General features: G+C 38.1%; 1 protein-coding gene across 9 annotated transcripts in view; it reads left to right on the top strand.

The window, feature by feature from the left end:
• LOC109683265 (phospholipase A and acyltransferase 2-like) overlaps positions 1–13,341 on the top strand; it is a 113,484-nt gene that overhangs the window by 41,991 nt on the left and 58,152 nt on the right. The window contains exon 4 of one of the 9 annotated variants that reach the window (XM_074047964.1): positions 10,757–11,092. The exons of the other annotated variants lie outside the window; for them this stretch is intronic. The gene's annotated coding sequence lies outside the window, so the exon portion shown is untranslated. The remainder of the gene's footprint in view (positions 1–10,756; positions 11,093–13,341) is intronic. 9 annotated transcript variants of the gene reach the window in all.

Below are 13,341 nucleotides of genomic sequence, written 5' to 3'. Positions count from 1 at the left end.
TGGGGTCTTTTATGCTTCCATATGAATTTTAGGAGTTTTCTATTTCTTCAAAGAACGATACTAGAATTTTGATGGGTGCTGCACTGAATCTGTCAATTCATGAGCATGGGAGCTCCCCCCCATTTGTGATGTCTTCTTCAAATTCTTTCTTCAATGTTTTGTAGTTTTCATTGCATAGTTATTTCAACTCCTTGGCTATGTTTATACCTAGGTATTTTGAGGCTACTGTGAATGGGATTGATTTCCTGATTTCTTCCTCAGCTTTTTCAGTGTTGGTTTACAGAAAAGCTGTTGATATTTGTATGTTGATTTTTATATCCTGCTATGTTTCAAAAGTGTTTACCAAATCTCAGCTTTTTTGGTGGAATCTTCAGTGTCTTCAAAGTATAGAATCATATCATTCACAAATAGGGATAATTTGACTTCTTACTTCCCTAGTTGAATCCCTATTATTTCTTCCTCTGAGCTTTTAAGTCAGTGTTTGTTTAATGAGGTTTGGTGCTCTGACAACCGGCACATACTTGTTAGCAATTGTTATTTCCTCTTCACAGATTTCCTTTATTAATGTGAAATTACCTTCTTTGTCTCCTATGACTAATTTTGATTTATTAGATATGGTTATAGCTACTTCTGTTGACTTTTGTGGTCTATTTTCTTGGAAGATCTTTTTCCACCCTTTCATCTGTGCCAAAGTTTTTTTTTTTTTTCAGTGAGATGTGTTTCTTGTAGGTAAAAAAATTATTGGTCTTGCTTTTTAATCCAACTCACCTTTCTATGTCTTTTGATTGGAGAATAGAGACTATTAACATTCATTGTTAATATTGAAAGACATGTATTGTTTCCTGCCATTTTGTTGCTTATTTTAATGTTTGATTCTATCCTATTTTTCATTTTCTTATCTACTCATTTGGTGACACTTACTTTTCTCAGTATTTTTTTGGTTGCATTTTCTTCCTCTTCTATTTGTAGAATTACTTTGAGTATCTTTTGGGGTGCTGGCTTAGTCTTTATAAACTGGTTTCATTTTTGTTTATCATGGAATATTTTTATTTTCCCTTCAGTTGTGAACAACTTTGCTGGGTAGAATAATCTAGTTTGGCAGTTATTTTCTTTATGTGCTTAAAAGATATCATTCTGTGCCCTCCTTGCTTTTAAGGTTTCTGTCTAGAAATTTGCTATTATTCTGATGAGTTTGCATTTATGTGTGACTTGGCCCTTCTCCCTTGCTGATTTCAGTGTTCTTTCCTTGTTCTTAATGTTTTAATCATAATGTACCATGGAGAGGTTGGATTTTGGTCCTGGCTTTTTGGATTACCATGGCCTCTTATACCTGGATGGGCAGCTCTTTCTAAAGATTTGGTAATTTTTCTCCTATTACTTTATTGATTATATTTCCTATATAATCAATCAAGCCTTCAGCTTTCCCCCTTTCTCCTTAAATGTCCATAATTTGTAGGTTTGCTCTTTTAATGGGGATGTGGTTCTTGCATATTCTGCTCATATTTCTTTATTCTTTTTTCCTTATCTTTATCTGATTTATCTACTATATCTACATTGTTTTCAAGTCTTGAATTTCTGTTTTCCATTTGGCAGAGAGGGTTTCCACTGAAAAATTTTTGACTTCAGGGGCTTTGCATTTCCTGACTTCAGTATATCCAGGCTTATCTGGCTCCTTCCATACATCTCCAACCTATGTTACAGGATCCCATTATTTTCCATTTACTGCCCTCACTTTAACTATAGACAACTTTTAAGGCTGAGAGTCAAAGTGTAATTCAGCCAGTCACATAGTAAGAGCTTGTTTGGCTTTTACAACTTCACTCCTATGGTTACAGGAGAGAAGATTCTCCTTCTGAACACACTTACAAATAGGCTATGTAGTTATTTTATTTTACTATATATTTATTTGGTGGTAGTAGGGTTTGAACTCAGGGTCTAGTATTTGCCATACAGGCACTATATCACTTGAGCCATGCTCCCTAACTACTTATTTTGTTTTAAAATTTTTTTTAAAAGTAAGTTCTCCCACTTTTGGGTCTGGCCTTAGATTGTGATCCTACCTTCAGCCTCCCATGTGGTGGAGATGACAGAGCATGGCAATGTGCATCTGCTTGCCTCAAACTGTGATCCTAATGATCTCTGCCTCCAGAATAACTGAGCCTGGGTCTCCCTTTAGGCAATTTATGCATTTCTGGAGCCAGGAATTCAATTTTCTGATCTCATCCTTTTTCTTTATTATTTGGTCCAGCAATCCTAGGAGCAAGTAGCCATTATGGTCACATTCCTTAGTTTCCCCAGAAGTTTCAAAAGTGTTGCATGTAGTCACTAAATTAATTTCCTTTCCCAAATGGTGCATTAGCTGTATCAAATGCACTTTCTTTGTGTATCTCTTTAACCAGTTCATGCTATGGATTGTCAGAGCTCTCTATAATATCAGAAGGAGAATTAATAGCAACTTTAGGTTTAAACAAATTACAGAGCCAACTCTAGAAACCACAAAACATGTTAAGATATTCATCGTTAAAATTATGTTTCTCTAGGAGAGTTACTGGTGGATGGTGGCTGTTGAGTGCAATGCTATTGTAGTGATCTTGGTTCTTGGATACAGTGTCTCAATTTACAACACTGTCCTGGTGACAGGAAAAAGAATATAAGTAGAGAAAGATGCATTTATTTGTCTATCTATCTGTCTGTCTGTCTGTCTATCTATCTATCTATGTATGGTATTGGGCTTAGTACTCAAGGCCTTGCACTTGTGCAACAAGTGCAAGAAAGACATAGGATTTTTGCTAGTTTGAGATAAGGATAGCTGTACAGAGAGATTCCTAACATTGCCCCCATGCACACGTGTACTACAAACCGAATCAATTCATTGCTACTAGGCCTCTTCACTACTTCCCGGTCACCTTCCCATATTGACCTCTGTCATTTTAAGGTTACTATATTAGCTCCTCTGCAGTGGGCACATCAAACACTTTCAAGTTTTGGATTTCCTACCTTTCCCTATTCCTCCTGTATGTGTACTCCCCTTAGCGTGTGACCCACGTCTAATAATATTACTGCATTTATTTTATTCTAAAGTCCATGTATGAAGGAGAACATACAATTTTTGGCTTTCTGAGCTTGCTAACTTTGCTTAAGATGATGTTCTCCATTTCCATCCACTTACTTGCAAATAGTAAGATTTCATTCTTCTTCATGCCTGAGTAAAATTCCATTGTGTATAGATACCACATTTTCTTAATCCATTCGTCAGTAGTGAGGCATCTTGGCTGTTTCCATAACTTGGTTATTGTGAATAGTGCTGCAATAAACATGGGTGTGCAGGTGCCTCTGGAGTAACCTGTGTCACAGTCTTTTGGGCATATCCCTGGGAGTGGGATTGCTGGATCATATGGCAGATCTATGTTTATTTATTTATTTATTTATTTATTTTCATTTTTCTTTTATTAATCATATGTGCATACAAGGCTTGGTTCATTTCTCCCCCCTGCCCCCACCCCCTCCCTTACCACCCACTCCGCCCCCTCCCTCTACCCCCCCTCAATACCCAGCAGAAACTATTTTGCCCTTATTTCTAATTTTGTTGTAGAGAGAGTATAAGCAATAATAGGAAGGAACAAGGGTTTTTGCTGGTTGAGATAAGGATAGCTATACAGGGCATTGACTCACATTGATTTCCTGTGCATGGGTGTTACCTTCTAGGTTAATTCTTTTTGATCTAACCTTTTCTCTAGTACCTGTTCCCCTTTTCCTATTGGCCTCAGTTGCTTTAAGGTAGCTGCTTTAGTTTCTCTATGTTAAGGGCAACAAATGCTAGCTAGTTTTTTAGGTGTCTTACCTATCCTCACCCCTCCCTTGTGTGCTCTCGCTTTTATCATGTGCTCAAAGTCCAATCCCCTTGTTGTGTTAGCCCTTGATCTAATGTCCACATATGAGGGAGAACATACGATTTTTGGTTTTTTGGGCCAGGCTAACCTCACTCAGAATGATGTTCTCCAATTCCATCCATTTACCAGCGAATGATAACATTTCGTTCTTCTTCATGGCTGCATAAAATTCCATTGTGTATAGATACCACATTTTCTTAATCCATTCGTCAGTGGTGGGGCATCTTGGCTGTTTCCATAACTTGGCTATTGTGAATAGTGCCGCAATAAACATGGGTGTGCAGGTGCCTCTGGAGTAACCTGTGTCACAGTCTTTTGGGTATATCCCCAAGAGTGGTATTGCTGGATCAAATGGTAGATCGATGTCCAGCTTTTTAAGTAGCCTCCAAATTTTTTTCCAGAGTGGTTGTACTAGTCTACATTCCCACCAACAGTGTAAGAGGGTTCCTTTTTCCCTGCATCCTCGCCAACACCTGTTGTTGGTGGTGTTGCTGATGATGGCTATTCTAACAGGGGTGAGGTGGAATCTTAGCGTGGTTTTAATTTGCATTTCCTTTATTGCTAGAGATGGTGAGCATTTTTTCATGTGTTTTCTGGCCATTTGTATTTCTTCTTTTGAGAAAGTTCTGTTTAGTTCACGTGCCCATGTTTTTATTGGTTCATTAGTTTTGGGAGAATTTAGTTTTTTAAGTTCCCTGTATATTCTGGTTATCAGTCCTTTGTCTGATGTATAGTTGGCAAATATTTTCTCCCACTCTGTGGGTGTTCTCTTCAGTTTAGAGACCATTTCTTTTGATGAACAGAAGCTTTTTAGTTTTATGAGGTCCCATTTATCTATGCTATCTCTTAGTTGCTGTGCTGCTGGGGTTTCATTGAGAAAGTTCTTACCTATACCTACTAACTCCAGAGTATTTCCTACTCTTTCTTGTATCAACTTAAGAGTTTGGGGTCTGATATTAAGATCCTTGATCCATTTTGAGTTAATCTTGGTATAGGGTGATATACATGGATCTCATTTCACCTTTTTGCAGACTGCTAACCAGTTTTCCCAGCAGTTTTTGTTGAAGAGGCTGCTATTTCTCCATCATATATTTTTAGCTCCTTTGTCAAAGATAAGTTGCTTATAGTTGTGTGGCTTCATATCTGGATCCTCTATTCTGTTCCACTGGTCTTCATGTCTGTTTTTGTGCCAGTACCGTGTTGTTTTTATTGTTATTGCTTTGTAATATAGTTTGAAGTCAGGTATTGTGATACCTCCTGCATTGTTCTTTTGACTGAGTATTGCCTTGGCTATTCGTGGCCTCTTGTGTTTCCATATAAATTTAACAGTAGATTTTTCAATCTCTTTAATGAATGTCATTGGAATTTTGATGGGAATTGCATTAAACATGTAGATTACTTTTGGGAGTATAGACATTTTTACTATGTTGATTCTACCAATCCATGAGCATGGGAGATCTCTCCACTTTCTATAGTCTTCCTCAATCTCTTTCTTCAGAAGTGTATAGTTTTCCTTGTAGAGGTCTTTCACATCTTTTGTTAGGTTTACACCTAGGTATTTGATTTTGTTTGAGGCTATTGTAAATGGAATTGTTTTCATACATTCTTTTTCAGTTTGCTCATTGTTAGTGTATAGAAATGCTAATGATTTTTCTATGTTGATTTTATGTCCTGCTACCTTGCTATAGCTATGATGATGTCTAGAAGCTTCTGAGTAGAGTTTTTTGGGTCTTTAAGGTATAGGATCATGTCGTCTGCAAATAGGGATATTTTGACAGTTTCTTTACCTATTTGTATTCCTTTTATTCCTTCTTCTTGCCTAATTGCTCTGGCTAGGAATTCCAGTACTATGTTGAATAGGAGTTGAGATAGTGGGCATCCTTGTCTGGTTCCTGATTTTAGAGGGAATGGTTTTAATTTTTCTCCATTAAGTATAATGCTGGCTGTAGGTTTGTCATATATAGCTTTTATAATGTTGAGGAACTTTCCTTCTATTCCTAGTTTTCTTAGAACTTTTATCATGAAATGGTGTTGGATCTTATCAAAGGCTTTTTCTGCATCTATTGAGATGATCAAGTGGTTTTTGTCTTTGCTTCTGTTAATGTGGTTTATTACGTTTATTGATTTTTGTATATTGAACTACCCCTGCATCCCTGGGATGAAGCCTACTTGGTCGTGGTGAATAATCTTTTTGATGTGTTGCTGAATTCGGTTTGCCAATATTTTGTTGAGGATTTTTGCATCAATGTTCATTAAGGAGATTGGCCTATAGTTCTCCTTTTTGGAGGTGTCTTTGCCTGGTTTTGGGATAAGTGTAATGCTGGCTTCATAAAATGTGTTTGGCAGTTTTCCTTCCCTTTGTATTTCATGGAACAGTTTAAGGAGGGTTGGTATCAGTTCTTCTTTAAAGGTCTGATAGAATTCAGCAGAGAATCCATCAGGTCCTGGAGTTTTCTTTTTGTGGAGATTCTTGATTGCTGCTTCAATTTCATTTTGTGTTATAGGTCTATTCAGGTGATTAATTTCCTCTTGGTTCAGTTTTGGATGATCATATGTATCCAGAAATCTGTCCATTTCTTTTAGATTTTCAAATTTATTTGAATATAGGTTCTCAAAGTAGTCTCTGGTGATTTCCTGGACTTCCATGGTGTTTGTTGTTATCTCCCCTTTTCCATTCACTGATTCTACTAATTTGGGTTTTTTCTCTCCTCATTTTAGTGAGGTTTGCCAGGGTTCTATCGATCTTGTTTATTTTTTCAAAGAACCAACTTTTTGTTTCATTAGTTCTTTGTATGGTTTTTTTGGTTTCTATTTCGTTGATTTCAGCTCTTATTTTTATTATTTCTCTCCTATTTGTTTTGGGATTTGCTTGTTCTTATTTTTCTAGGAGTTTGAGATGTATCATTAGGTCATTGATTTGGGATCTTTCAATCTTTTTACTATATGCACTCATGGCTATAAACTTTCCTCTCAAGACTGCCTTAGCTGTGTCCCATGGGTTCTGGTAGGTTGTGTTTTCATTTTCATTGACTTCCAGGAACTTTTTAATTTCCTCTTTTATTGCATCAATGATCCATTGTTCATTAAGTAATGAGTTATTTAGTTTCCAGCTGTTTGCATCTTTTTTGTCTTTACTTTTGTTGTTGAGTTCTACTTTTACTGCATTGTGATCAGATAGTATGCACGGTATTATTTCTAATTTCTTATATTTGCTGAGGCTTGCTTTGTGCCCTAGGATATGATCTATTTTGGAGAAGGTTCCTTTGGCTGCTGAGAAGAATGTATATTGTGTAGAGGTTGGATGAAATGTTCTGTAGACATCTACTTGGTCCACTTGATCTATTGCATATTTTAGATCTTGGATTTCTTTATTGAGTTTTTGTTTGGATGACCTATCTATTGATGATAATGGAGTGTTAAAGTCTCCCACAACCACTGTGTTGGCGTTTATATATGCTTTTAGGTCTTTCAGGGTATGTTTGATGAAATTGGGTGCATTGACATTGGGTGCGTACAGATTGATGATTATTATTTCCTTTTGGTCTATTTCCCCTTTTATTAGTATGGAATGTCCTTCTTTATCTCATTTGATCAATGTAGGTTTGAAGTCTACTTTGTCAGAGATAAGTATTGCTACTCCTGCTTGTTTTCGGGGGCCATTGGCTTGGTAAATCTTCTTCCAGCCTTTCATCCTAAGCATGTGCTTATTTCTGTCGGTGAGATGTGTCTCCTGTAAGCAACAAATTGTTGGATCTTCTTTTTTAATCCATTTTGTCAAACGATGTCTTTTGATGGGTGAATTAAGTCCATTAACATTAAGCGTTAGTACTGATAGGTATGTGGTGATTCCTGCCATTTATTTGTCTTAGTTGTTTGAAGGTTTGATTGTGTGTACCTAACTTGATGTTACTCTCTACTGTCTTGCTTTTTCTTATCCTGTGGTTTGGTGCTGCCTTCCTTTTCATGGTTAAGTTGGGTGTCACTTTCTGTGTGCAGAATCCCTTGCAGAATCTTTTGTAATGGTGGCTTTGTGGTCACATATTGTTTTAGTTTCTGCTTATCATGGAAGACTTTTATTGCTCCATCTATTTTGAATGATAGCTTTGCTGGGTAGAGTATCCTGGGGTTGAAGTTATTTTCATTCAGTGCCCGGAAGATCTCACCCCACGCTCTTCTTGCTTTTAATGTTTCTGTTGAGAAGTCTGCTGTGATTTTGTATGTTACCCGTTTTTTGTCTCTTACAGCCTTCAATATTCTTTCCTTAGTTTCTGAACTTGTTGTTTTAATGATGATATGTCGTGGAGTAGTTCTATTTTGATCTGGTCTGTTTGGTGTCCTGGAGGCCTCTTGCATCTGTATGGGAATATCTTTCTCTAGATTTGGGAAATTTTCCGTTATTATTTTGTTGAATATATTACGCATTCCCTTCGCTTGCACCTCTTCTCCTTCTTCGATGACCATGATTCTCAAGTTTGGTCTTTTGATGGAGTCAGTGAGTTCTTGTATTTTCTTTTCACAGGTCTTAAGTTGTTTAATTAATAGTTCTTCAATTTTTCCTTTAATTATCATTTCATCTTCAAGTTCTGAGATTCTGTCTTCTGTTTGTTCTATTCTGCTGGATTGGCCTTCCATTTTGTTTTGCAGTCCTGTTTCGTTCTTTTTTCTGAGGTTTTCCATATCCTGGCAGTTTTCCTCTTTAATGTTGTCTATTTTTGTCCTGAGTTCATTTATCCGTTTATTCATTGTGTTCTCTCTTTCACTTTGGTGTTTATACAGTGCTTCTATGGTTTCCTTTATTTCTTCTTTTGCTTTTTCAAATTCTCTATTTTTGTTGTCTTGGAATTTCTTGAGTGTCTCCTGTACATTTTGGTTGACCCTATCCAGTATCATCTCTATAAAATTCTCATTGAGTACTTGTAGTATGTCTTCTTTTAAATTATTCTTGTGGGCTTCATTGGGTCCTTTGGCATAGTTTATCTTCATTTTGTTGGAGTCTGGATCTGAGTTTCTGTTCTCTTCATTCCCCTCTGGTTCCTGTACTAATTTTTTGCTGTGGGGAAACTGGTTTCCCTGTTTTTTCTGTCTTCCCGTCATTGTCCTTGGTGTTGTTACTGTCCCTGTACTGTGTGTAATTAAGTATTTTCTAGTTTGTAATAATAACAATGGTAATATTTAGTATGGAAGAGTGAGCTGAGATAGAAAGCAAGAAGTTAAAGAAAAGTGGAAAACAAATATACAGACAAGAGGGAGAAAGCAGAACAAGGTATCAGACAAGAGAGTTTCAAAGGTATAAACAGGGAGTGTTAGTGTACTAATCGACAGTAAGCTGAACAGACATTAGAGAGACAGAGAGAGGATTGAAAATGAAAGATAAAAAAATAAAAAATAAGTAAATGAAAGTAATATCTATATATAAAAATGAATTAAAATAAAATGGAAAATAGAAAATAAAAAAAAAAAAACCAAAAAACTTCCAAGTTTATATGCAATGCAGTTTCAGTCTTAATAATTTGGGTGTCCGTCTCAATCTCCAGTCCTGGAGTTGGTGCCTCAGATGTTCTGTAGTTGTCTCATCAAAGGGGATGCCTAAAGTAGAACAAAACTACACACTCACACACACACACACATACACACACACACACACACACACAAACCCCACCAAGTGTCCCCAGTTCAAATGCAATACAGTTTCAGTAAGTTTTTCGGCTTGCAGGTGTAATTCGGTTGTTCTCTCATCAAAGGTAGGGAGAAAAAGAAAAAAAAGCGTCTGGAGACAGTTCTGAGAGTGGTATCTGCAACTGTGGCTTGCCTGCCTGCTGCTCTCAGCCTGTGGCTGGCGGTGTTATTTATGCAGATCTCTGGGGTGAGCTAGCACTCACCTGGTCCCACAGGCTTTGTTTGCTCAGAGTTCTCCTGTGTGGGAGCCTCTGCTACAGGCTTTCCCCTTTCCAAGCACTGGGAAAGGTGACACTGCCCCCGCGTTGTCAGGCCTGCGTGTTTATTTACAGTTCATGTGGGAGGTGGGTCTTCCCCCCTCTCCTCTGAAGTTTTCCTCCTACTGCCACTTTCAGAAGCTTTCCTGCTCCTGCTTACTGGGTGGTGCTGCTGCTCCTGCTGGCCGCCATGTTTGTTTACAGTTCACGTGGGAAGTGGGTCTTCCCTCCTCTCACAAGCTTCCCCGCTCCTGGTTGCTGGGTGCACGCCCCGCTCCTGCCAGAGGATCTCCTGCCTGCCTGGCTTGTTTATTTACAGTCCCGGGAAGGATTCCCTTCCCCCAATCTTCAGCGCTCATGGTGCCCCACCCTCTTTCCAGCATGTCTTAACTGTTCTTATTGCTTATTACTCAGTTTCTCTTTTTTTTCCCCCGGGTGGAGGTCAGTCTATCCAGGGGGCTATGCTGCTCTGGCCCAGGCTTGTTTGTGGGGCTACTGCAGTACCGTGAAGCTCACCTGGTCCACGTCTTCCCATGCTGTATGGGCGCTGGCCACTGGCGGCCCTGGGGGCCCTCCTGGTTTCTCCGTTTAACGTGAAGTGGAGATTCTCTGCACCGGCTGGAGATGTGGAGGGGTCAAAGTTATGCCTTTTCTCGGTGATTATGCCTGCAAAGTGTGTCTCCAGTGTCTCTCCAAGATTTCACTATAGGAGGGTCGCTTTCTGCTTCCTACCTCTAGCCGCCATCTTAGAATTCCCTATGTTTAGTTTTTAAAGAAGCCTCCATATTGTTTTCCAGAGTGGTTGCACTAGCTTGCATTCTCACCAGCAGTGTATGAGGGTTCCTCTTCCCACACATCCTTGCCAACATTTGTTGCTGTTGGTGTTTAGCTATTCTAACAGGGATGAGGTGGAATCTTAGTGTTTTTTTTTAGATTTCTTTTAATGTGTACAGGACAGCCACTGGAACAATCTCAAGTATGTTTGTGGATGTATCAGCAGGAGTTCCAGACCACTTGGGCAGCTGTGGGTGTCTGAGCTGGCAAGAGCAGACCCTGTTCTGGCCAGGGGCAAGCTTGCCCTGGAGATGGCTAAGGCTGCCAGATCACCGTGGGTTAACACCAGGATTACAGGAGTCATTGACCATCTCAAAACATGGACCAGCCCACTGGAGCATCCCCCAAAACCAGGACTAAAGGAAATGATGACCTTCTGTAGGTGACAAGGACTTAGTGTGGTTTTAATTTGCATTTCCTTTATGGCCAGAGATGGTGAGCATTTTTTCATGTGTTTTTGGACATTTCAATTTCTTCTTTTGAGAAAGTTCTGTTTAGTTCAGTTGCCCATTTATTTATTGGTTCATTGATTTTGGGGGAATTTAGTTTTTTGAGCCTCCTGTATATTCTGGTTATAAGTTTTTTGTCTGATGTATAGCTAGCAAATATTTTCTCACAGTCTGTGGGTGGTCTCCTCAGTTTAGAGACCATTTCTTTTGTTGTGCAGAAGCTTTTTAATTTCATGTAGTCCCATTTGTCCATCCTTTCTCTTAGCTGCTGAGCTGCTGGGGTTCTATTGAGGAAGTCCTTGTCTATACCTATTGCTTCCAGTATTCCTTGCACTTTCCTTTACTAACTTCAGAGTTCAGGTCTGATATTAATGTCTTTGATCCATTTTGATTTGATACTAGTACAGGATGATAAACATGGATCTAGTTTCAGTTTTTTGCAAGCAGATAACCACTTTTTGCAGCAACATTTGTTGAAGAGGCTGTCTTTTTTCCATCATATGTTTTTGGTGCCTTGTCAAAAAATAAAGTGGGCATAGCTGTGTGGATTCATATCTGGGTCCTCTATTCTGTTCCACTGGTCCTCATATCTGTTTTTATTGCTATTGGTTTGTAATATAGTCTGAAGTTGGGTATTGTGTATTCTCCAGCACAATTGAGAATTGTGAATTGCCTTGGCTATTCATGGTCTCTTGTGTTTCCAAATGAACTTTAGGGTAGATTTTTCAATCTCTGTGATGAATGTCACTGGGATTTTGATGGGAATTGCTTTTGGTAGTATAGCCATTTTTACTGTGTTGATTCTACCAATCCATGAGCATGGGAGATCTTTCCACCTTCTGTAGTCTTCCTTGATCTTTTTCTTCAGAGGTTTATAGTTCTCCTTGTAGAGGTCATTCACATCCTTTGTTAAGTTTACCCCTAGGTATTTGATATTTTTTGAGGCTATTGAAAATAGAATTGTTTCCATATATTCTTTCTCAATTTGTTCATTGTTGGTGTATAGAAAAGTTAATGATTTTTGTAAGTTGATTTTGTATCCTGCCATCTTGCTGTAGCTGTTTATGGTGTCTAGGATTTTTTGGGTAGAGTTTTTTAGGTATTTAAGATGTGGGATCATGTCATCTGCAAATAGGGATATTTTGACAGTTTCTTTACTTATTTGTATTCCTTTTATTTCTTCTTCTTGCTTAATTGCTCTGGCTAGGAATTCTGGGACTATGTTGACAAGGAGTGGGGCACCCTTGTCTCGTCCCTGATTTTAGGGGTTAATTGTTTCAGTTTTTCTCCATTAACTAGGATGTTGGCTGTAGGTTTGTCATATATAGCTTTTATAATGTTGAGGTACTTTCCTTCTATTCCTAGTTTTCTTAGCACTTTTATCATGAAGTGGTGTTGGATCTTATGAAATGCTTTTTCTGAATCTATTGAGATGATCAAGTAGTTTTTGTCTTTGCTTCTATCAATGTGCTGTATTACATTTGTAAATTTTCATATGTTGAACCACACCTGCATCGCCAGGATGAAGCTGACTTGGTTGTGGTGAATGATCTTTCTAATATGTTGTTGGATTCGGTTTGCCATTATTTTATTGAGGATTTTTGCAGTGATGTTCATTAAGGACATTGGCCTATAGTTCTCCTTTTTGGATGTGTGTGTGTCTTTGTCTGGTTTTGGGATGAGTGTGATACTGGCTTCATAGAATGAGTTAGGCAGTATTCCTTCCCTTTCTATTTCTTGGAAAAGTTTAAGGAGGGTTGGTATTTGTTCTTCTTTAAAGGTCTGATAAAATTCAGCAGAGAATCCATCAGGTCCTGGACTTTTTTTTTTTGGAGACTCTTTATTGCTGCTTCAATTTCATTTCATGTTATAGAGCTGTTTAGGTGGTTAATATCCTCTTGGTTCAATTTTTGATAGTCATAAGTATCTAGAAATTTGTCCATTTCTTCAAGACTTTCAAATTTATTGGAATATAGGTTCTCGAAGTAGTCTCTGATGATCCCTGGATTTCTGTGGTGTTTGTTGTTATCTCCCCTTTTGCATTTCTGATTTTACTGATTTGGGTTTTTTCTTTCCTCATTTTAGTCAGATTTGCCAGGGGTCTGTCAATCTTGTTTGTTTGGTTGTTTGTTTTTTCAAAGAACCAGCTTTTTGTTTCATTGATTCTTTGCATTTTTTCTTTTTTGGTCTCTATTCCATTAATTTTGCCCCTTATTTTTATTATTTCTCTCCTTC

Source organism: Castor canadensis, chromosome 1 (assembly GCF_047511655.1).
Source record: "Castor canadensis chromosome 1, mCasCan1.hap1v2, whole genome shotgun sequence".
Classification (NCBI taxonomy): domain Eukaryota; kingdom Metazoa; phylum Chordata; class Mammalia; order Rodentia; family Castoridae; genus Castor; species Castor canadensis.
This window is presented reverse-complemented; position numbering and strand designations above follow the sequence as displayed.